Source organism: Sus scrofa, chromosome 10 (assembly GCF_054392235.1).
Source record: "Sus scrofa isolate SSC_HxYL_T2T_F1_AM1 chromosome 10, Sscrofa_HxYL_maternal_Yorkshire_Landrace_v2.0, whole genome shotgun sequence".
In the NCBI taxonomy this organism is placed as follows: Eukaryota; Metazoa; Chordata; class Mammalia; order Artiodactyla; family Suidae; genus Sus; species Sus scrofa.
The window spans coordinates 85,313,421-85,337,102 of NC_139392.1; the positions used below are offsets into that span (position 1 = coordinate 85,313,421).

At 39.5% G+C, this 23,682-nt stretch overlaps 1 protein-coding gene across 3 annotated transcripts in view; it reads right to left on the reverse strand.

The window, feature by feature from the left end:
• The window catches only part of LOC146399572 (uncharacterized), a 617,271-nt gene that overhangs the window by 213,375 nt on the left and 380,214 nt on the right, over window positions 1-23,682 (reverse strand). For 2 of the 3 annotated variants that reach the window (XR_014818092.1, XR_014818095.1), the window contains 2 exons: window positions 7,374-7,477; window positions 6,869-7,047 (listed from right to left, as the gene is read on the reverse strand). The gene's annotated coding sequence lies outside the window, so the exon portion shown is untranslated. Of the gene's footprint in view, window positions 1-5,075; window positions 7,048-7,373; window positions 7,478-23,682 lie in introns of those variants that run through there. The other variant, XM_084980513.1, reaches the window with a different exon arrangement.

Consider the following 23,682-nt stretch of genomic DNA (forward strand, 5'->3'; position numbering starts at 1 on the left):
TGGCCCATTGAAATCTCCTTCCCAATCTTCCAGTATGCATTTCAGGGGCTTGGAGGCCAGAAAGAGTAAGAATTGGCCTAAAGGAAAAAAACACTCATTTCTAGCATGACTGCATATAAAGGAAAACTTAAAACCTTCCAGAAATGTAGTTGACAACATCTCTTAAGCAACTGTGTGTTCTGCTACTTCAATGAAGCGTTGTATATGTGTCCATTAGGGCAAGTCTGCGGGTTGATCTCTTCTATATTCTTACTGTTTTTCCTTCTACTTTTGGTTGACTTTTTTCTATTAATAACTGGGACAGAAGGATTGATATCACCAACTATCATTAGAGGATTTCTCTATTTGTCCTTTAATTCTCTTAGTTTTTCACTGTATGTATATTTTCTTTCATAAGGTGCACATATACGTCTCTATGCGGAACTGACACTTCTTTGATTATGAAGTGTCTATTTTGGGTAATATTCTATGCTTTGAAACATACATCTTCTAGCCACTCCGGCTTTCTTATGGCTAATGTTTGCACGGTACATGTTTACTCTTCGTTGCACTTTTAGCCTAGATGTCCTTGTATGTAAAATGAAACTCTTGGTAAAAGCATATAATGGGGTCTTGTTTTTTCTGTTTTTTTTTTTTTTTTCTTTTTTTTCCAGTTTGACAGTTTCTACCCTATATTGGAGTTTTTCATCCACTACATTAAAAATAACAATAGAAGTTGAGTTTACTTCCATTATCTTGTCATTTCCCCCCCTACTTGTCCCATCTATCTCTGTTTCCTTCTCCTTTCTTCTTTGCCTCTTTTGGATCAATAAATGTACCTTTAAAATCTTTTGTTGGGGTTCCATTTTATCTCGACAAGTATCTCATTTTCTGTATACCTTTGCTTAGTTTTAGGAGTTGCTCTGTGGTTTGCACCATGCAGTAACATATCAAGGTCTACTTCTGTATGAATGTTTGGCTAATACCACTTCCCAGATAAGGTGATACATTCATAGCAACATACCTTTACTACGCCTCTCATTCTTTATGTCATGATCGTTTTATAACTTGCTTCTTCATCAGTTAGAAACTCCATAATACCTGCTCTTATTATGTTTTAAATATAGCAGTCCCTTCCCCCCCACCTCTTATCTGCAGTTTCACTTTATATGGTTTCAGTTACCCAATGTCAATCGTGGTCTGAAAACATGAAATGGAAAATTCCAGAAACAGACAATTCATAAAATTTAAGTTTATGCGTAGCTGTTCTGAGTAGTACCACGAGTGCTCCTCCTGGCTGACCCCTGAATCATCTCCGTGTCCATGCTGTCCACGCTCCCTTCCCTTGGTCACTTAGTAGTCCTCTTGGTGAGAGTGACTGTGGCTGGACTGTGGAGGATTTGTGTTCAAGTGACCTTTATTTTACTTAACATTGGTTCCAAAGTATAAGAGGAATGATGCTGGCAAGTCAGATGCGCCAAAGAGAAGCTGCAAAGTGTTTCCTTAAGTGAAAAGGTGAAAGTTCTTGACTTAATAAGGAAGAAAAAAAATCATATGCTGAAGGTAGTTAAGATCTGTGGTAAGAATGAGTCTTCTGTCCATGAAACTGTGAAGGAGGAAAAACAAACTTGTACCAGTTTTGCTTTGATACCTCAAACTGCAAAAGTTACTGCCTCGGTGCTCAGTAAGTGCTTTGCTAAGATGGAAAAGGCATTAAATCTGTATAATAAGATATGTTGAGAGAGCACATAAATTTATTACAGAATGTTGTTATAGCTTTCTATTATATTGTTAGGTACCATTAATTTTTTACTGTGCCTAATTTATAAATTAAACTTTATAAGAAAGCATGTACAGGAAAACACCTAGTTTACGCAGAGTTCATGCCGTTTCAGGCACTCACTGGGGGGCCTTGAACCACATCCCCCCCCAGACAAGGGGGAACTACTGGATGAAACTTCTTCAAACGAATTTTAAAAAGAGAATGTCTTTCCTGTTTATCCACATATTTCCCATTTCTACTGCTTTCGTTTCTAGGTGTAATCCCAATTTCCATCTGGCGTTATTCTGCTTCAGCCTCAAGAACCTCATTTGACATTTTAGAGCAGGTCTGCGGCGATGAATTCCTCTAGCTTTTGTTTATTTTAAAATGTCTTTATTTCAACTTCATTTTTGAAGAATGTACACTGGTTACAGAATTCTAGTTTGACATGTTATTTTTTCGTTTCGTAGTTTTAAGATCTCATTCCAATGTCTGCCGGCTTGCATTGTTTCTGATAAGAAATACCATCCTTTCTTTCACTGCTTTTTCCCCCCCTCTACTTGTGATATCCTTATTTTTCTCCCACTGATTGTTTTAAGGTTTTTCTTTTTATCACTTTTTTTTTCAGCAATATGACTATGATAGCTCTCTAAGTGGCTGTGTATGTGTGTGTTTAATATGTTATTGAAGGTTTTTTTGGATCTCTGAGTCAGTATAACTTGAAGTTATTATTTCTTCAAGTATGTTTTCCTCTCCAGTTTCTCTTTTCCTCCTAGGACTCCACTAACATATCTGAGGATAACTGTTACTGTCCCACATGTCAATGAGACTCTGTTCATTTAAATTTTCTGCATTTTTATTCCATGTACTACACTTTGGGTATTGCCTACTGCTCTATCTTCAGGCTTTTCTGATACTTCTTCTACAGTATCTAGTTTACTACAAGGCACATCAGGTCATGATTTAATTACAGATATTTAATTTATTTATTTATTTATTTTTAGGGCCGCACTGGCGGCATATGGAGGTTCCCAGGCTGGGGGTCGAATCGGAGCTGTAGCCAATGGCTTACACCACAGCCACAGCAGCACGGGATCCAAGCTACATCTGTGACCTACACCACAGCTCACCACTACACCAGATCCTTGACCCACTGAGCAAGGGATCGAACCTGCTTCGTCATGGATGCTAATCAGATGCATTAACCACTTAGCCACAATGGGAACACCCAGATTTTTTTTTTTTAACTCTAGAAATCCATTAAATAGTTTCCACAGTTTCAATTTTTATGCTGTGCTGCCCTATTTGTTTCCTCATTCTGCACATCATTCCCTTTGTCTTTGTTTGCTGGTTAACAACCTCTCTGTCATCCCTCAGTTTATTTCAACGGCTTTTTAAAATAGAATTTTGACTATTATGGGTCACATTCTGTTTCTCCTTTGTGTGTCTAGTAATTAAAAACAAAATTTGGGGGGACATTGTGAATGCTACTTTTGTTATGTGCAAAGGGTTTTTGTTTTTTGTTTTTCCACATGAGTATTAGTTTTGTGCTGGCAGAGAGTTAACCTGCTAAGAGTTCTGCTTCAACTTTTCCTTGATTTTTAAAGATTTGGTAGGGTGCATATAAAGTAGCTCTTAAAGATCTGAATAGTCTAACTTCTAAATTGAGGCTCTGAGACCTCAGACAAATGCCTGGATTTTTCAGTGTCACCTCCGTGGGCCACTTGTTCTTCATCCAGCAACCTAACGGGATTCTTAAGTAACTTTCTATGCTGTCTTCTCAGCACAGTTCCCTCCTATGCTTTTCCCTTTCCCACAAATCCCAGCAGCCCCTGCAGCCCTGAACTTGATCTCTGCCATCTCAACGTGATTGCTCTTCTCTGCTGGGAAACCATATTTCTTGTCCAGAAAGTGTCTCCAGGTAAAAGGCGGGAGCAATCACGGGGCACACTTAACATGTTTTCATTTTCTACGGGAGCACAGTCCTGCACTGCCAATGTTTCGTCTTTGTAGCTGCTTATGCTGGCAGGGCTATTCCGACCCGAGTTACTCTGTCACGGTGAGAAGGACAGGATGTTCTTGAGCAGATTTTACTTTAGACTGTAGTTATTCTTATATATACCTCAGCACTCTTGCGAGACTGAAAGCATTGCAAGGGCAGAGTTTATGCATTATTCATTTTTGTTTCTCCTCTGGAGCACTGCATACAGCCTATATGCTATTTATTGTGTTAGATATTTAATTTGATTATATGTAATCAGTTAATATTTTGAGTGAATAATTGAAATGAACGAAATAAAACATAGCAGGAATTTTAGGGATCATTTCAAAGACCTTGAAATTCATTACACACACTGATTTTCTTTTACTTATCAGTCTTGTTACATTCTGCAATAACCATGTGGAAACCTGAGTTTCTAATTATCCTTTCTGCCTCCTCCTGATTCACATCTTTTATTCTCATCAGAAAGTATGTGAAGAACTAAGAAACACAGAGAAAACAATCACTGACAACTCTTTGGTAGTGTGAGTGTCTATCAGGTGCCAACTGGAATGTTTCTTTTCATTTGGGGGTTACTTTGTAGACTGTTATTCTCTATAGCTGCTAAAATCCACCTGGAAACATTTTTCCCAGTCACACAAGGCAAAGTCAACATTATTGACGACTGAGATAGCTTAGCGGTCAAGGAGACCCTGATGAAGAAAGGTCAACACAGGAGAACACCATTGTTCCACGTAACACGTGCCCAATCAAAAATGTGCTGCCATGAACAAAGATTTTCTTTTAAGCTGGGAAACTTAACTTCACATTCTTTTTTTAAGACTTTCAATCTCACCAATAGACAAGACACTAGGAGAAAAGACTGCAGCTTCACTTGTGTCATTTCTAGAAAAATGAGCTATTGCTAAGGAATTGCATTAGTGAATTTAAATGGTTTCATGCAGTTGAATTATTTAGACATTTCTTTTCCTGTCCTGTGATTCTCTCTTTCATCTATCTGAACACTTGCCACCTGCTAATGCTCATATCTGTATAACTCCGAAGGCTTCTTTTCTCTTCCTTTATTCCAAAAAATACAACAAACCCTTGGAGATCGAGCCTACTCCATAGGTGCCCTAACTTACCTGGGTCCTTACTTCCATTTTTTCAGTCAGTTCTTGCCAACTTTCTTGTAAATCCCACACAGCAATCATCTTTTATGCCTGAACTATCTCCTGAACCCCAAAGGCACATTTTTCTGCTACCTACTAAACTCTTCTACTTGGTTTCCCAGGAGAAATTTTTCTTATATGTGTCAAGTCACAAACGAAATGGAAACAAGCAATATAATGGTTTTCTTTTCTTCTTCTGCTCTTCCTTCTCATTCTATAACTAAGAGGTGAGCTTTGTAGGACTGGAACTCCAGAATCATGCTGACCCCTTTTCTTCCTCTCTGCTCTCATATTCTAGTGACTTTCCAATTCCTAAAGGGTTTCTGCCAAATGTCCTGGATACCCATTCTCTCCACTGATATTCATTTCCTTTCGAACGTTGGACTAAACCATCCTTCTCAGCTTCTATTGCATCTCATGGGTCCTGCTATCTCTCTAGGTCCCTAAACCTTTATGTGATTTCCATCTGGGCAGAGATTCCTTGACAAGTTCTAATGATGCTATTTTCTGCTTAAAAAATTAAAAATTTCAGTGTGTTCTCATAGCCAAGTCCAAGATCCTGATTCTGGCATTCAATGATTTCTAATTTTCCCTCCAAAATAGCCTTTTTCCTTACCCTCCTGTGACATAAACAAAGTGGACTATAGGCAGGTGCCTAATCTCCCACCCTCAACGACTTTCCCATCAATGTTCCACAGTTGATGCTTTATCTTTACCAGATGTGTCCTCTCTCCCCTTCCTCCTTCCTTCATAACAAACTGAGGTCTTACCCAGCCTTTAAAAATGCCTCATTTACTACAGTGAAGTACAACCTCATACGGGTCAGAATGGCCATCATTAATAAGCCTACAAATTACAGACACTAGACAGGATATGGAGAAAAGGGAACCCTCCTGCACTGCTGGTGGGAATGTAAATTGGTACATCCACTTTGGAAAACAGTACATAAGTTCCTGAGAAAACTAAATATAGAACTAAATATGATACACCAATCCCACTCCTGGGCACATATCCAGACAAAAGTACAATTCAAAAAGATACATGCACCTGTATGTTCATAGCAGCACTAATCACAATAGCCAAGACATGGAACCAACCCAAATGTCCAACAAGAGATGAATGGATTAAGAAGATGTGGTACATATACACAGTGGAATACTGCTCAGCCATAAAAATGAGTGAAATAATGCCATTTGCAGCAACATGAATGTAACCAGAGATTCTCATACTAAGTAAGTCAGAAAGAGAAAGACAGATACCATATGATATCACTTATATATGGAATCTAAATGAACCTATACATAAAACAGAAACAGCCTCACAGACATAGAGAACAAACGTGTGGTTGCCAAGGTGGAAGCCAGGAGAGACTGGGAGTGTGGGGTTAGTAGATGCAAACTATTACATTTAGAATGGATAAGCAATGAGGTCCTACTGTATAGCACAGAGAACTATATCCAATTTCGTGGGACAGACCATGATGGAAGATAATATATATAAATGAATAGCTGGGTCACTTTTCTGTATAGCAGAAATTGGCATAACATTGTGAATCAACTACTTTAATAAAAATAAGTTAATACTTTAATTAATAATAAATAATACATATAACATACAAAAAATTCCTCATTTTTCTAAGGTCCTTTGGTGACAGTACGGATGGGTAGATTTTCACCCTCCTTTGAAATTCATTATTCCATTAATGGCACTTTTGCTGTGGTACATCCTCATTTGAACAAATATTAACTTCGTACAAATTTCTGTGCTTTTATTCCTGGTATTGTGCTTGTATTGTATGTGTTGTACTTGTACTGGCCTTCTCTCAGCTCTTTGAAGGTTTATACTAGATTTTACTCATCTTTTAATGTGAAATTATAGCCTATATCATAGTGGATGTTGCACTATGTTGTTGTAGGTCTTGCCTCTCAGAGACGGTTTTTATCTTGACATCCCTCCCGACGGCATGGTGCTTACCTTGACCACCGCGTCCAACCATCGCTTTCATTGCAATTACACACGTTCCTTCTATAAAATACTTCACTCCAGGCTGACACCATATTTGGAGTCCCATAGATCTGCATCCATCTGGAATCATGCGTAGTGCCATCTGTACCTTTCCTTTAAAGTCCTGCTGGCTGTAAAAGATGTGAAACCTAATAACGGGTTAATATGTTAACTTCTCCAAAAGTAAAACTGTTGGTGTTCAACAGAACTTTGGGAAGATAAGGAGTGACTCTCCTCCAGAGAATTTCTGACTGAGTGGCATGCTGATATGGGTGATATTTTTGGTCTGGTACAATTTTCAATCCCCACAAATCACATCTTACAAGTGGCTGACAAGTTTATCTATGTCTGGGAGAGGACACGGACCCCTCATCTAAACAGGCACCCATGCACTCACTCACACATGTACCACGGCCCTCAGATCACGTGACAGCGAGATTCCCAGGACAATGGAAACAAGAGCTACAGGGCTCACCTGCCTTCAGTTCCACAGGAAGCTGACAAGGGCTCAGCAACTGCAGGGGTCTCCATCATACAAGATATTTTTTTTTCAATCCAAATCACATCTTCAATTTTGTCCTGTTAGGGGTTAGTAGATGCAAAGTATTACATGTAGAATGGATACGAAATGAGGTCCTACTTTAGGACCTCCACCCCCCAATACAAATGAAGAGACAGAGTTCCTGTTGTGGATCAGCAGTTAACGAACCCAACTAGTATCCATGAGGACACGGGTTCGATCCCTGGCCCTGCTCAGTGGGTTAAGGATCCGGCATTGCTGTGAGCTTTGGTGTAGGTCGCAGATGCAGCTCAGACCCTGCATTGCTGTGGCTGTGGCATAGGCTGGCAGCTGTACTTCCAATTCGACCCCTAGCCTGGGAACCTCCACAGGCTGCAGGTGTGGCCCTAAAAAAAAAAAAAAAAAAAAAAAAAAAAAGAAAAGAAAACATTTTTGTATAATATAATTACAATAATATAATATAAATATAAATGTATATTTCTCTTTCTACAAACCGCCCCTGACTTACTGTTGGCACTTCACATATTTCATGAGATAACCTTGGTGATAACCAGGTAATTCAAAAAACAAAGTCAACTTTTCCTTTAGAACTGTTGAAGGCTATTTTGCATGAGAATAACATTGTAAGACTTTGATATGGTAGGCAGGTGGTGACAATCAAAGTTTTATAAAAGGTCAAACAAATATAAGTTCACCTTATTTGGCCATAGTCTTAAATCTTGGGCGAGTTTTACTGAAATTAACAATGTTGGGCTAGTGGGAGTTTACTTGTGGCACAGCAGGTTAAGGACCCAGTGTTGTCATAGCAGCAGCTCAGGTAGCTGCAGTGGCACTGGTTTGATCTGTGGCCTGGGAACTTCCACATGCACAGGTTTGGTCAAAAGAAGAAAAAAATAATGGATTAATGAGCCACAGATAGAAATTTATATATAATAAATCTCTTAAGTAAATGATTTTAAAAAATCTTTGTCTTAAGAATATTTTGGGGAGTTCCCATTGTGGCACAGTGGAAACGAATCCGACTAGGAACCATGAGGTTGCGGGTTCAATCCCTGTCCTCGCCCAGTGGGTTAAGGATCTGGCATTGCCATGAACTGTGGTGTAGGCCAGCAGCTATAGCTCTGATTCGACCCCCCTAGTCTGGGAGCTCCCATCATGGCTCAGCAGTAATGAACTCAGCTAGTATCCATGAGGATGTGGGTTCAATCTCTGGCCTCACTCAGTGGGTTAAGGATCCGGCATTGCCGTGATCTGTGGTATAGGTCGCAGACACAGCTCGGATCTGGCGTTGCTGTGGCTGTGGTGTAGACTGGCAGCTACAGCTCCCATCAGACCCCTGGCCTGGGAACCTCCACGTGCCACGGGTACAGCCCTAAAAAGACAAAAAAAAAAAAAAAAAAAAAGAATATTTCGGAAAGTTATTGTAGAGGCTGAAAATAGAAATGTCTTACCGAGAACTAGTACAAGAAAAAAAAAATGCCCCATGATATGGAATTAAACTGTATAAATAAATGCCAAGACTAAAAATGAACATGCACCACTCACACGCACAGAGGTGCATGTGTCTATACAGTTTTTAATTTTAGTATGACTTTGGAAATATTGAGAAAAGGTTCAGCAACATTACCAGAAACATTCTTATCAATATAGAGACAGTTTGGGTTTTTGTTGAAAACAAAACCAAAAAAAAAAAAAAAAAGAAAAAAAAAAAACTGACATGAAACTACAAAAGAATACATACACATCCACAAATGAGAGAAAGGATTTCATTAAGACACATAATTCCATGATCATTCAGATATTAGTTTTGTATATCTTTCCTACCTCTCCCTCTAAGAAGAAAATGCTTAATACCAAAATGTGAGTAAATATAAAAAAGAAGAAGAAAATGAAACAATCAAATGGATCATTGATTCACTCATTCAACAGGTAGTTACTGAACACTCATTATATACCTGGCATTTCATAGTATTATTATAGCACTTAATATAAATTCTAAATTGCAAGGAGTTCTTAATTGTTTATTTTTTACTGAAGGAATGGCTTTCTTTGTTCAATTCACATCTTTATACGATTGTAAATTCCACGAGGAAAGAAAGTATATTTTATATACTGCAAAATGCTGCTCTTCTAGGGAATATATAAACATAAGATATGACTTTTTATAAGTAGTGTGAAGGCAATTTGGATAGATAGGATTAGCACAATTACAAGAGAAAGAAGAAAAAGAAATGAGGGAGGGGGAAAAGAGGGAGAAAAAGAGAAAGAAAGGAAAGGAAAGAAAGAAAGAAAGAAAGAAAGAAAGAAAGAAAGGAAGGAAGGAAGGAAGAAAGAAAGATGGAAAGAAAGGAAGGAAGGGAGGGAGGAAGAAAAGAAAAGGAAGGAATAAAGGAAGAGGGGAGGAAGAGAGGAGGAAAGAACATTCCAGGGAATGACATTTAAAGATCAAGATGTATAGCATAGATTCTACACTGTGCCAGAGCAGCCTGAAATCTTGGGAGAGGGAATTTCAAAAAACAAGTTGGATGTGAGTTGAGACTTAAAAATGAACTATAAAGTGGATGCCATTCCAACGTGGAAGAAAACGTGTGTAATAAATCTGGAGGAGAAAAAAAAATTGGGATACACTGAAAAAAATTAGTCTATTTAAAGAGTGGAGTGATAAATCTGGCAAGAAAAAAATGTGTTATAACTTGTATGACAGTCTTAAACAAATTGAACTTATCTGAGAAAAATCTTACAAAAACATGCAAGCTAGATTTCAAAGGAAAACCTTCCAGTTTGACATTGGCCTATTGGCTAAGGTAGAAAATTAATGCTCAATGGCCTCATAACAATATATTTTGTGAACAACAAAATAGTTGGGGTTACATGGGGTTAGCAAAGTTGGGCAGGTTTCTTTACTGCAGAAATTCCCAGAGCCCCTACTTTTTAAACACCCACTATTAATTAAATCTCCAACCATGGAAAACGTATGCACCACTTGGATACGTAATTGAGCACGGGACATGGGAGTGCAGTTCGTGAAATGCTGCTCTAGGTCTTCACTGAAACACGAAGGTTCCTAGGATCTCAAAATCATTTGGTGTCATTACCCGCCGCGGTGTCAGGGCCAGAGGGTCCTGTGAAATGCACCTGGCATTTTGGACAGACGACTTCTTCCTCTCCAATGGCAACTGCGAGTTTCCTCCAAGATGGCCCGTTCTGTCGTGACACAGTTCTAACATGGGGACCATCTCTGTATGTTATCTTTCTTTAATTCGATGCTCTGGTTCTACTATGTCCCTTTTTTAAGAAAAATTATTTGGTTTCATAATATTAACATTCCCGTTATTTCATTTCAACTTCAGCTGGATACTTGCTAGAAAAATTGTCCTGAGCAGTTAAGTTTTGGCCAGATTAAGGAGATGTGGTATCCTGGCCCGACAATACAGCGTGAAGGGTCATGTTATCCAGGTGTTTGCCATAAAATATATAGTTGGAACTTCTTGCTTGCAATTTTATCGTTATGCATTTAGACACTGGCGGAAAGTTTGTTTCTAGTGACTGCTGAAAAATTGAGCAATTCCAACTCCCAGATTGGGTGGTGAAGAGTACTGTGATTTAGCAATAATTTTATCCCCAAAATAGACTCTGTTCCATGGCATCCGACTGGAGTGTGGACAAAGTAGGTCGTGGTGTCCCTCCTCGTTGCTTGCGAGGTGGACCGTGTGAGGCCAGGTCCCTGGAGGCCTTTGTATGCCACTTCTCTGGCCCCATGGGAGTTTCAGAGATAACCTGATTTCACTTCTTTTTGCTCGGAAAGATAGAATATTTATCCACTCTCTGCATTTGAAGTTTCATTTCTGTTTAAGGCGACTGCTTTGACATCTAGACTCTGCACAGCACAACTGGGATGGAACTAGGGATTATCCAAAACTAGGATGTGCCTCAGAAGAACTGACAACCATTAACTTCATAAAACGGGCTGCTTTTCGATAACACTGTTCTGAATGATTTCAGAATTTTTCCTAAACTATTACTGTTACTATCTCATATGTAGATACATGTTTTGTCATGTGGTGATTACAATCTGTGAAAAGATGTATTTTGTAACCAAGGGGTTGGAGCTATAATTCATTTTAAGAGTACCAGGTTGGAGGTAAAACGAAGGATAATAGCCATTTATCCTGACATAACCATGTGAGTAAAAATATTTTCACAGCAATTTTGTTCACAGTATTCTGAGATTCGGGTTCCTTGATTTCCTATATTGTATGCATAACATACATGATTATATATAATATCATCTAATATATAGACAAAGAGAAAAAGATGGTTTCACTTCAAGAATGAAGAAAACTAGAAAAAAAGCAAAGTCCAAACTCGTGTGGAAGTTCTCTCGTGTGAAGGGTCCAGTGTTGCCACTGCTGTGAATTGGGTTGCTGCTGTGGTCTGGGGTTTGATCCCTGGCCCCAGGGAACTTTCACATGCTGCAGGGCTTGGCCAAAAACCAAAACAAAACAAACTAGTTTTGTGACTTCATTCAACACCAGAGAGAGTTCCATGGGTACCCTCATGTCTCAGCGGAGTGCCATGTGTGGAGCCGTGATACAGCCCAATCTGTTTGGATCCCAGGTTTGTTTATTATCACACACTCCTGCTTTTCTGAAAAGGGGAAACTTTTTAAGTCATCATGAAAACAGCAAGAAGCCAGATAATTATTGTAACGATAGCAATCGTTGGAAATCCAGTGTACAATATCATTTGAAATCAAAGTCAGAGTATTTTTTGGCCTGCTTTGCTAATGCCTTCTGCAACCGTAAAATCTGGCTGCAACAGGGCAATACAATACTGGTGAGAAAACACTGGGATTATTCCTGCTTTTTTTTAAAGGAGAAAAGAAGAGCCAAAGGAACATAACCAATACATGCAAAGCGGTGAATATTTACTCCCATCATGATTGAAGTATCGCAGTTACTTTGGGCTGGAACCGCAGCCTGTAGTCAGCAGTATGTCGTTTGTGTTAATGACCTCAGGCGCTGAAAGGCCTCACCTGGCAAGTGTCCGCAGGGCCAGCAGGCCACGCTGCCTGTGCTCTTGGCAGTGACCGCCCTGGCTCGCGTTCAGTGTAGAGCTCCTCGTTACCCTTCTTTGGAGGGGTGGGGAGCAGGAGGCATCGAAGCACATGTCAAAACAAAATAAAACAAATGCCCCGCTTCTCTTCCTGATGCAGCTCCCTTATCCACTCTGAAAGCCTAGGACTCACAACCCTGATGAGGGTCCCAGGGCCTGAAGTTCTGGAAAGGAGCCCTCCCTTGCAACGTTTTCTCTTCTCTTTCTTGGCCCCTCTCTTGGCTGACACAGTAATGGTTTATTTCCATGAGAGACTCTAAAAAGAACTTGACTTTAAAATATTAAGTTTGTTTTCCCTCCTGCTCTCCTTGGATTTCTTTTCTAGGAAAATAGAGAACAAAAAAATATATATGCTTGGTGCAAACTCATTGTTTCCTTGAGTCTAAAAGCCCATGTGGAAGTTTGGGGATGAGCAACCAATTTGATTTAAACAAATACTTTCTTATTTTAAGGTATATTTTCTCTTCAATAGAATTAATCTTGCCACCGTTTCCCCCTTCATTGGCTTGTGAAAAATGTGCTCAAAGTCTGTTTCAGGGACAATTTTCTCTGTCATACATTCTGCCAAAGTCCTCTGTTTATAAAGCTGGCAGAGGATCCCAATCCAGGGCTCATATGAACAATGAGGCGGATCCAGAGGTTTAAGCCCTTGGGAGTTACATTCTTTTGAATTTCATGCTTTGAATTGTTGTTTTCAGAAACAAGTTGAATTTTGGGTTGTTTTGTTTTTACCTTCAGTAAGTATGAGGTCTTTTAGAGCAAGGGTGGCTTTTGTTTCTACAGAAAAGTTAAGTCCTATCTAGTGGCTGCTTTTCCTGGAGTCAGATGAAAGGTCATCGCCCTCAAAACTCCGGACTGGGAGTTCCCGTCGTGGCGCAGTGGTTAACGACTCCGACTAGGAACCATGAGGTTGCGGGTTCGGTCCCTGCCCTTGCTCAGTGGGTTAAAGATCCAGCGTTGCCATGAGCTGTGGTGTAGGTTGCAGACGCGGCTCGGATCCCGAGTTGCTGTGGCTCTGGCGTAGGCCGGTGGCTACAGCTCCGATTTGACCCCTAGCCTGGGAACCTCCATATGCCGCGGGAGCGGCCCAAGAAATAGCAACAACAACAAAAGACAAAAAAAAAAAAAAAAAAAAAAAAACTCCGGACTGGCAATTGGGCTCTGTGTCATACATACCCTTGTTCTGACGGCTTACCTCTGTCTTGGTAAACCTAGCAGCACTTAAGGGCACCGTGTGGGCATCTGCACACAGGGCACCTCAGGGGAGGTGCGTGACGGCACGTTGCTAGAATGTGTGGGGAACTTGAGTGGCCATTTCCCTATACACAGCGAGCTTGTTGGGCCATTTAGTTGACAACACATCAGCTGTGTTCGAAACAGAAGGATAGGCATCTAATCATGTGCATAAAGGAGAGGCCAAGATCGCAACATCTGGTACTCAGGTGTGTTCCTGAATACCTGACATGGTCTTTCTCAGCGGAGACCATTCTGGACACGGGCACGGGGACACTCTCAGGGCTACAGTGACAGGGCTGAGCAGGGACACGGATCTCCCTGCCCTTTTTAGTCCTCAGGACTCAGGAGGCTGCTCTTGCAGTTCATGTGCACGTTCCTTCTCAACTTGTGTACAATGAACATCTGCATTTTTTTCATGTCCTTTCTTTCCAAGCTGAGCTGGCACCGAGGTGGCTGTGTGCAGAGCCCCTTTCCCGTGGCAATGATGCTTCCCTTTCCTGGGGTTTGTTGTCTGACGGGTCCGAGTTTCCTTCCCACATCCCACAGCCCCTTTTCAGGATGATGCGTTTATAAGGCCAGAAGGGTACTGGAGGGGCTGCCTTGAGAAAAAGGAGCTTCCACTGGCTGAGCCACGCCAAGAGCTGTGATTGGCCCATATGGTTACTCAAATTCTCTGATGACCCTCCTGCCCCGGGGGCGTCTAGACTTGGGAAACCTTGAGCTAGGAAGAAACGGAACTGTAGGCCAACCCAATTCTTCTGTGGTAGTCAAGGGGCCCAAAGAAGGGAAATCATTTGCCCAAATTCCCACACCTCCTTTGCTGAGCATGGAGAGTGAAACCAAAAAGAAAAAAATATATATAATCATCCTCCACATCAACCTGTTCCTCTGATAGAATAAATGCTTTTGTATTTGCAGACACATCTCTTTAGCTGCAACAGAAGCGAAATTCTATTTTTACATTCAGTAGCCAACTAACAGTTGTTCCCACCTGAAAGTCCACACATGACATCCTTTTAAATACATAGCTGTCCCATCGCAGGGGTTCCCCATACCCCCCCGCGCCCCCTCCCCCAGCCAAGTGTGTTTAGTATTAGAATTCTCTCCACTGTGGGCTCAGCACACTTTCTGGAATGACCCAGATTCCAATCTGTTTTCTGTTCACTGGACAAGGCTACTCTGAGACAGCGTGGGAGGTGAGCAGAATGGCAGGCAGTGTGGAAGCTGTTTGCATCTTGGCCCTGTGGCCTCTGCTCAGTGAGCCAGAAGGAGCTGCATGCATCAGTGGGAAGAAATATTGAATTACTTCTAAGAAAAGTATGGGAGAAATTAGTGGACAAGACGCTGTGGTAAGCAACACAGGGACTCTGACACTATCTTGGAACAGATGCTTAGAGACTTCTGGTGCAAGGAGGGGGAGGGGCAGAACAGTCTCTAAATTTCTTTGAACCCTTCTATTTTCAACACAATGGAATGAAAAATGTGGTCAAATATCTTCTACCCACAGGATACCACAGGGACACAGCAACATACCACATTTCCTAGTATTCTTTTTTGCTTAGTAAGTTCTCCTCTATGGTAAATTATTCATGATTTTGTCCTCCCTTTTTTTTTTTTTATAAATCATCCATAATATTTTCCTCTCTTTTAGGCTGATTCCAGGTCCACCTAGTCCAGGAGAATAATTTGCTATCCTTGATCACAATTTCCTCTTTCCTCCTAGTTAGCTTTTCTAGAACACCATGACCCTTAAACACACACAATCTTCCTTATTTGTCTCTCTCTTCCAAATTTGCCAGTATTTAAATTTTACCTCTCATACTGTACTTTCATTTTTGCATGTACTGCTGATTTGTGATCTGTGCTCAGATGTGTCTCTAGATTTACCTCTAGAGAACTAGACTGCAATATCCTGTGAGCTTTGTGACATCCTTTGGGCTGCATCTGTACCCAAAAGACTCAACATAGCACCCTGATGTAGTATCGTTCCAGAATATGTTGCAGAACAGATAAGACTGGTTAATTAAATATTTTTAGGGGCCAGCTCACATTTCCAACAAGATTGCAAACTGCAAGAGCTGTGCATTTGACTCTCTCTGGCACTTGGCAAATGGTAGATATTTAAAATAAATGTAAACAGGGGAGTTCCTACCGTGGCTTAGTGGTAATGAACCCAACTAGTATCCATGAGGATGTGGGTTCACTCCATGGCTTCGCTCGGTAGGTTAGGGATCCAGCATTGCCGTGAGCTGTGGTGCACGTCGCAGATACGGCTCAGATCTGGCGTGGCTGTGGCTGTGGGGTAGGCTGGCAGCTGCAGCTCTGATTCAACCCCTAGCCTGAGAACTTCCATATGCCGCAAGTGCAGCCCTAACAAAAAAAGACTAAAATAAAATAAAATAAATGTAAACAGGTTGACATAAGACAAGAGATGATCACAGTGTGGAATCATCTGTGTCGAGCATGTCCTGCTCTTACTACCAGCCACTAACATGGGCTAGACGGACTACTTGTTAAGACACCGGCTCAGGTAGATTTCATGCATCACATCATTTAACTATTTTTTTCTACCCTATGATAGAATGTAATTATTACCCCAATCGAGAGGCAAGGACATTGAAGCACAGTAAGTAATTTGCCCAAGTTCACAGTGCTCAAAACTGATAGAGTTGGTATTCGAACCTCACATTGTCTGATTCTAAGATTAAGCCATTAACCATAAGTACTCCAAGTAAATAATGTCTTAGAGAACTCACTAATAAATATTCACATTTTGTATTGTTAAAAATTACATGTATCTGGGGGAAACTATGGCTTGAAAAGATACATATACCCCAATGTTCACTGCAGCACTACATACAACAGCCAAGACAAGAAAGCAACCTAAATGTCCATCGACAGAGGAGTGAATAAAGATGCAGTACATATATACAATAGAATATTACTCAGCCATAAAACAAGAAATAATAGCATTTGCAGAAACTTGGATGGATCTAGAAATCACCATACTAAGTGCAGTTAGTCAGACAGTGAGAGACAAACATATGATATCACTTACATGTGGAATCTAAAAACAGGATACAAATGAACTTATTTGCAGAACAGAAACAGACTCACAAACGCTGAAAAACTTATGGTTTACCAATGGGGACAGGTGGGGGGAGGAAGGAGTGGATTGGGGGTTTGGGATGGAAATGTCCTAAAATTAGGCTGTGATGACGGTTGTTCAACTATAAATATAATAAAATTCACTGAAATATGTGAAAAATTTACGTATGGTAAAATTCAATCTTTTAGGCTATAATTATGAGGGTTTTGACTAATGCACAGTTATGCAACTCTCAACAGAATGAAGATGTAGAACAGTACAATCATCCAAAAGTGCCTCCCTGCTGCATTTTTTTTTCAATTGGGCCAATTTTTATTTTACTAAGACACAAATATTCTCAAGAAAATGAATGCAAATTGCCTAGCACAAGACTTGGTACCATATTACGTTAGCTTTCTTTCTCACCATCTTCTATACTCACTAGAAGCAGATGTACTCTAAATCAGTGAGAATACTTTTGGCTACAAGCATTAGGAAACCGATATGGCTAAAGATACTCTGTGTTGCTTTGAAGCCAGCCTTTTCATACATTTTCCATCCCTATGACTGTACAGTTTTCAAAATGGACCTATACAGTACGCATACTATATATTTTGGATCTCGCATCTTTCACTTGGAATTCTTTTGAGACTCATTCATGCTGGGGCTCAGATCAGGAGCATGCGCCTTCCTGTTGTTGATCAGTACTGCACTGTACAGACTGCCACCATCCGTCACCTCACCAGGTGAAGGACACCTGGGTAGATTCCAGTTTTTGATGATTATTTTAATAAACCTTTACTTACAAAAACAGGCTGTGGGCTAAATTTGTCCTGGGGACTGTACTCTAGTCCATTTACCTGTGGATCTGTTTTTATGCTAATACAATGCTGACTGGATTAACATAGTTTTGTAGTAAGTCTTAAAATTAAGTAGAGTGAATCCTTTAGTTTCATTTTTTTAAATTGCTTGACTCTTTGCCATTCCACCTACATTTTAGAAACAGCTAGTCAATTTCCACAACAAATACTCCTGGAATTTTGACTGGAATTATGTTGAATTTACAAATCAACTTAGAGGCAATTGACATCTTAGCAATTTTGAGTTTTTCCAACTCTAGACATGGCATCTCTCTCTCTCTTTTTTGTCTCCACATATGTCTTTAACATAATAGATTAGATTTATATCTGCTCCATATTTTGAATACTTTCAACTTTCAATTGTTCATTGTTAGTATACATAAATATGATTGAGATTTGCACACTGACCCCATATTCTGTGAATTCAAAAGCTCAAACATTACTTTTCATAGCTTGTTTATAGATACTTTAGAATGCTCTGACGAGATAATTATATCACTTACAGTAGATAATTTTCTTTCCTTCATGTTAATTTCATTATTATTATCTTCCTTATTGTGCTGGCTTGGACTTCCACTACGATGTTAAGGGAAGTAATAGGAGTACACAGCTTTGTTTTTTTCCATCTCATGGGAGAAGAATTCAATCTTTCACCAATAAGTATGATGTTAGCTATAATTTTTTTGTAGATTCATTTTCTCCAGCTGAAGAAGTATCCTTCTATTCCTAGTTTGAGTTTTTATTGTGCCAAACTTTGTCAAAATTTTTTCTGCACCTATGAAATTTTCATATTTTTTTTTTCTGATTCACTATGCTGATAAGGTGAATTACATTAAATTTTTAATGTTGAACTAGTCTTTCATTCTTGGATAAGCCCTACTTGGAATTATGTATTATCCTTTTATATGCTGCTGGATTTGATTTACCAGGCTTTTATTGAGGATTTTTTGCTGATTCTCTAAGTCTCATTTCATTTTCCTGTTCCTAGTCAGACAGAAGAGCTTTCTTTCCCAACCTCCCTTGTGGTTATTTTTGGGCCAGGCAATAGTTCTGGCCGATTGGACAGAATGATAAGATACCATTTTGAAGTGAAACATGAGGTCTCTTACTCTCTTTCAACCTCTGCCAAGGTGACTACGATGCTGTCATGGACCCTCAAGATGGAAACAGACTGGATTCCTGACAAGAAGGCAGCTTCTCCTGAGAGCCCTTTCACCTGCACACGTTTTTAGGGAATGGATAAGAAATTCTGTCAATAAGCTTCTGGGATTTGGGGGTTACTGTGTTAACCCAGTATAAACTAGCCTATTTCATAAATGTAAAAATATAGGATTTCAACTGATTACTATGTAAGAAGGAATAAAATAAAGATGACTATTATTTTAGGTAAAACAACTCAGTTCAAGATCATGTATCTGTTGTCCTGAATTGTAACCAAACTCAATTTAACATTTAATTTAACTGTTGGGCAAATATATATAAATAATATTTTATATATATAATATTATATATAACATATATTAATTTATCATTGCCTTCAAGACTTTGACAAGACTAAGAAGAGTATTTCCCAAAACTTTAAACTTTAAATTTAGAAAGAACTTTATTCTATTAGAACAACTCCTAGAGCAGTTGGTCCATTTCCAAGAGACGGAAGATTACAGAATTAAGATTTCCAACATAGTATATACCAGAGAGATTCAGTTAGCTAAAGTTAACCCTTGTCAGATCTCAAAATCAATGAGCATCTGATTATCAGATAGTCACTTAAGAAAAATGAACTCTCTCCAAACAACTTACATGAATCAGTTACTGATCACACCTAACAGCTGGAAGGAACAATAGGCAACTGTACTCTAGTGGACTTATCTTTCCGCCCTGAGTGAATTTTTAGCTTAAATCTGTAACATTTGGCCATTAAATGCCATATAAAAGAAGCAAGCGAATAAGTAAGCTTAACAAAGTGCCAACAATCCTAAACTGTTTATTTTGCATTAGGAAAATGAGAGTTAATGATAACCACCTTTTTATAGTTATACGCATTCCATTAAAAAAATAGAGTTAATGTACAGGGAAATTTCCGCCCAATTATCAACTGGCAAGTAAGATATTTTTCTTAATATATGTTTAAAAAATTGAATATGTGTAAGATGGAAATCATTAAAATCTCAAAAACTGGGATTTCACATAACATGCAAATTTCATTCTGTCATACAATATTACCTTTATCTAAGTAACTTAAATTCCAGCACTATTCACAATAGCCAAGACATGGAAACAACCTAAATGTCCACCAACAGATGAATGGATTAAGACATAGTACACATATACAATGGAACATTACTCAGCCATAAAAAGACAAACTAAAGCCATTTGCAGCAACATGGATAGATCTAGAGACTCTCATACTAAATAAAGTAAGCCAGAATGAAAAAGACAAATAAGATATGGTATCACTTATTTGTGGAATCTAAAATACGGAACAGATGACCCTATCTAAAAATAATTAACAAACAAAAAACAGAAACAGGTCCTGGCTAAGAAGAGCAGACTTGGGGTTTCCAAGGAGGAAAGGGGAGGGAGTGGGATGGATGGGCATTTGGGGGATTTTTTGGATGCAAACTGTTATATTCGGAATGGATGGGCAATGGAGCCTACCTCACAGCACAGAGAGCCGTGCGTGATTGCGTCACTTTGTTGTACAACAGAACTTGACAAAACACTGTAAATCAACTGTACTTTAATAATAATAATAATGTTTTAATTAAAAAAACAAAGTCCTAGAAAATAGATCTACATGTGATCATTGCAAAGATTTTTTTTAATAACTACATAAACATCGATATGACGGAAATTTTTTGACAATTCTATCCATTTTATTTCATCTCTCAGTGGATGAAGCTCCTACATATAGTCAGAACAGTCTTTGGGGTAAGTAGAGTTCTCAAACTGTCTTGGAGTTTCCCCCATAAAATGTAACTTCAATAGCAGTTCCATTGGGCATCGAATACATCCTAAGGAGTATGCAGCTTCTAAGGAAATCGGTGTGATAAGCACTGTTCTTACCTACACACACCATTTGGGAATACATAAGCAGATGTTGAGCTTGTTTTGGTTCAAAACTGTAAATCTCAGGCGTGAGAGTCAAGCCCTAGTCCTCAGAAGGGGTGGGCCTGTGACTCCCCACTGGACACTTTCCAGATGCTTCCCCCTGTCTGCCATTATCACCTTCATTCTGCCAGGTTATATTTCTCTTCACTTTCTTCCCCCAGTTTCAAGTAACTAGGAAAACTGTCCCCCCAAATTTAGACTTTCGTATGTTCTCTTCAAACTGATATGTCTTCAAACAACAAAGAATAAGATGTAGAGTTATACAAAGTCAACAGGGCTGGTGAGAATTTGATTGGAGAGGAATATGACGAATTTCCCCTCCTCTCCCATCCAAAGGGGAATTTCACAAAGTCCTGGGTACTTGAGTCTGTTAATGGATATCCACAACGTTCACTGTAAAAGCTTCCTAGAGATTCCTAAGATGAAAAGGCAGCTTTTGCTGGTGGTGTCAGGGAAGTCAGGTCAGACCTTCCTGAGCAGTCAAGTTACCTCCCAAACTTGTCTTTTTCTCCTTCCTGCTCTCTCTTCCTCTCTTCCATCTAATCCAAATTTGGAGTCAATGAAGCTATTGATCCCACACGACATTAAGGTGTGATTAGAGGCAGGGTAACCTATGGGATTCTATAATCCTTAAGAATTTGTTAAGCCAAATAAATATGGACCTTTCTAGAAAGAGATGGTTACGAAGTGAACATGCTGATGCTTACATTCGGCATTCCATCTCCCTCTCCACTGTCAGCAGGAAGTCAGTTACGATGTCAGCATCATTCAGTCACAGAAAGAAATATTCCTGCTTAAAGGTAATGCAAGTTATGAAGTGTTGTGAATCAAAAGGCAGTCACAGTACATCAGGGATGTTGGTGGGCGTGGACTGACATGAAGAATGCTCCACCCCCTGGGAAGAAGGCGGACACTGTGGGGACACTGTGGGGACACCGTGGACACCATCAGGCTCTACCCCCACGTGACACCTGTGACCACCTCTACCACTGGCGCGCTGCGCTCCTCACCATTAATAATACCTGAACAATGTGCGGCACGGTATGATTTGTTTTTAGAAAACACGAATTATTTTATTTAATATCTAGTTGTTTTTAAGTGACATAGAACTAAAAGCAGGGAGGCAGGGTTGGGAGAGTCCAAAACTCAAGAGTGCCTTTAATTTTCCAGTAGTGAGAGGGGAGAGTTTTTATGCTGCAAGCCCGCTGGTGGAATCGTAGCTCAATCATTAATATATGGTCTCCATTCTGGTTTTAATATCAAAACAGCAAAAGCTCTGAGCAGCTAACACACATTTTATACAAACCCCACAATTAGGTACATTGACTTGTCTGGGTGGTGAAAATTCTAAGTGAAAGGCCAGTTTAGAACTAATGCAATTAAAAAAAAAAAAATCACAGTTTCGATTTCAGTACTTGTGATTGGTCTGTTCGTCTTTTCTATTTCATCTTGGTTTAGTCTTGGAAGATTGTACTTTTCTAAGAATTCGTTCATTTCTTCTAGGTTTTCCATTTTATTGGCATAAAGTTGCATATAGCAGCCTCTTATGATCCTTTGTAGTTCTGTGATGTCTGTTGTTATTTCTCCTTTTTCATTTCTAGTTTTATTGATTTGAGTCCTCTCTCTTTTTTTCTTGATGTCTTTCCAAAGGAGACAGTTTGGGGGTTGGGGGAATATGCAGAGGGTGTGGGATGAAATTACTATAAAACTGGATTGTGATGATCATTGTACAACTACAAATGTAATAAATTCAATGAGTAATAAAAAATTACAATAAGAAGAAAAAAAAAAAAAAGAGCTAATGCAGTTAAAACAGCACAGTCGAAAACCCAATTGTACCTTCCATAAACAATTCTTGATTTGTCTCTGGTCGGATTTCTCAAAACCATGACTTGCCCTTACTTAATTCTGCCATTCATCAACGTCAAAGATTTTTCAGAGACTCCATATGCAGCTCTTTCAAAAGACTCTTGGCATCTCTAGCTCCCTGCTTCCCTCTGCCTCGGTGACCAATCCTTGCCTTTCACCCCAACCGTATATTCTCTTCATCCCGTTCTTCCAAAGTTATGACTGCAGTCTTTTTGTCTTCTCTAGACACACTCTCCCTTTGAAGATTAAGTTTTATCCTTGTCAGTTTTCAATATCTATTCAATTATGATATCCAGTTTAATCTACATTTCTGTACTTTTAAGTTTTCCTCCAACATTTCCGATGCATGCCGCATCATTAAATATTTATTGAACATACGCTATAATTATGGGAGTCATGGAAGAAGCATAAAACATAGACCTTAGCTTCCAGAAGCTTACTACACTTTCAAGGAGGGTTACAAAGGACAGATACCTGATATGTTTATCTTAATAAGCAATTTTCTACTCAGAACCAACTTGTATATAAAAAAGTAACTTGTCATCTCCCTATATTCACTAAAATCTCCATTCCCCAGGTGGTCTACTAAACTGGTTTGAGAATTACCTACTGCCTATTTCCTCTTCCAACTATTTAACTATTTATTTATTTACTTATTTGCTATTCAGGGCTGCACCTGCAGCATATGAAGTTCCCAGGCTAGGGGCTGAATCGGAGTTGAACCTGCCAGCCTATGCCATAGACACAGCAATGTAGGATCTGAGCTGGGTCTGCGACCTACATCACAGATCATGGCAACGCCAGATCCTTAACTCACTGCGTGAGGTCAGGGATTGAATCCATGTCCTCATGGACACTAGCCGGGTTCATAACCTGCAGAGCCACAACAGGAACTCTTCCTCTTCAAACTGTTACAGAAAATCAATATCTGATGTTCTGCTGATACTTTTTATGAAGTCTACTTGGAACCAACATTTTATCTCTA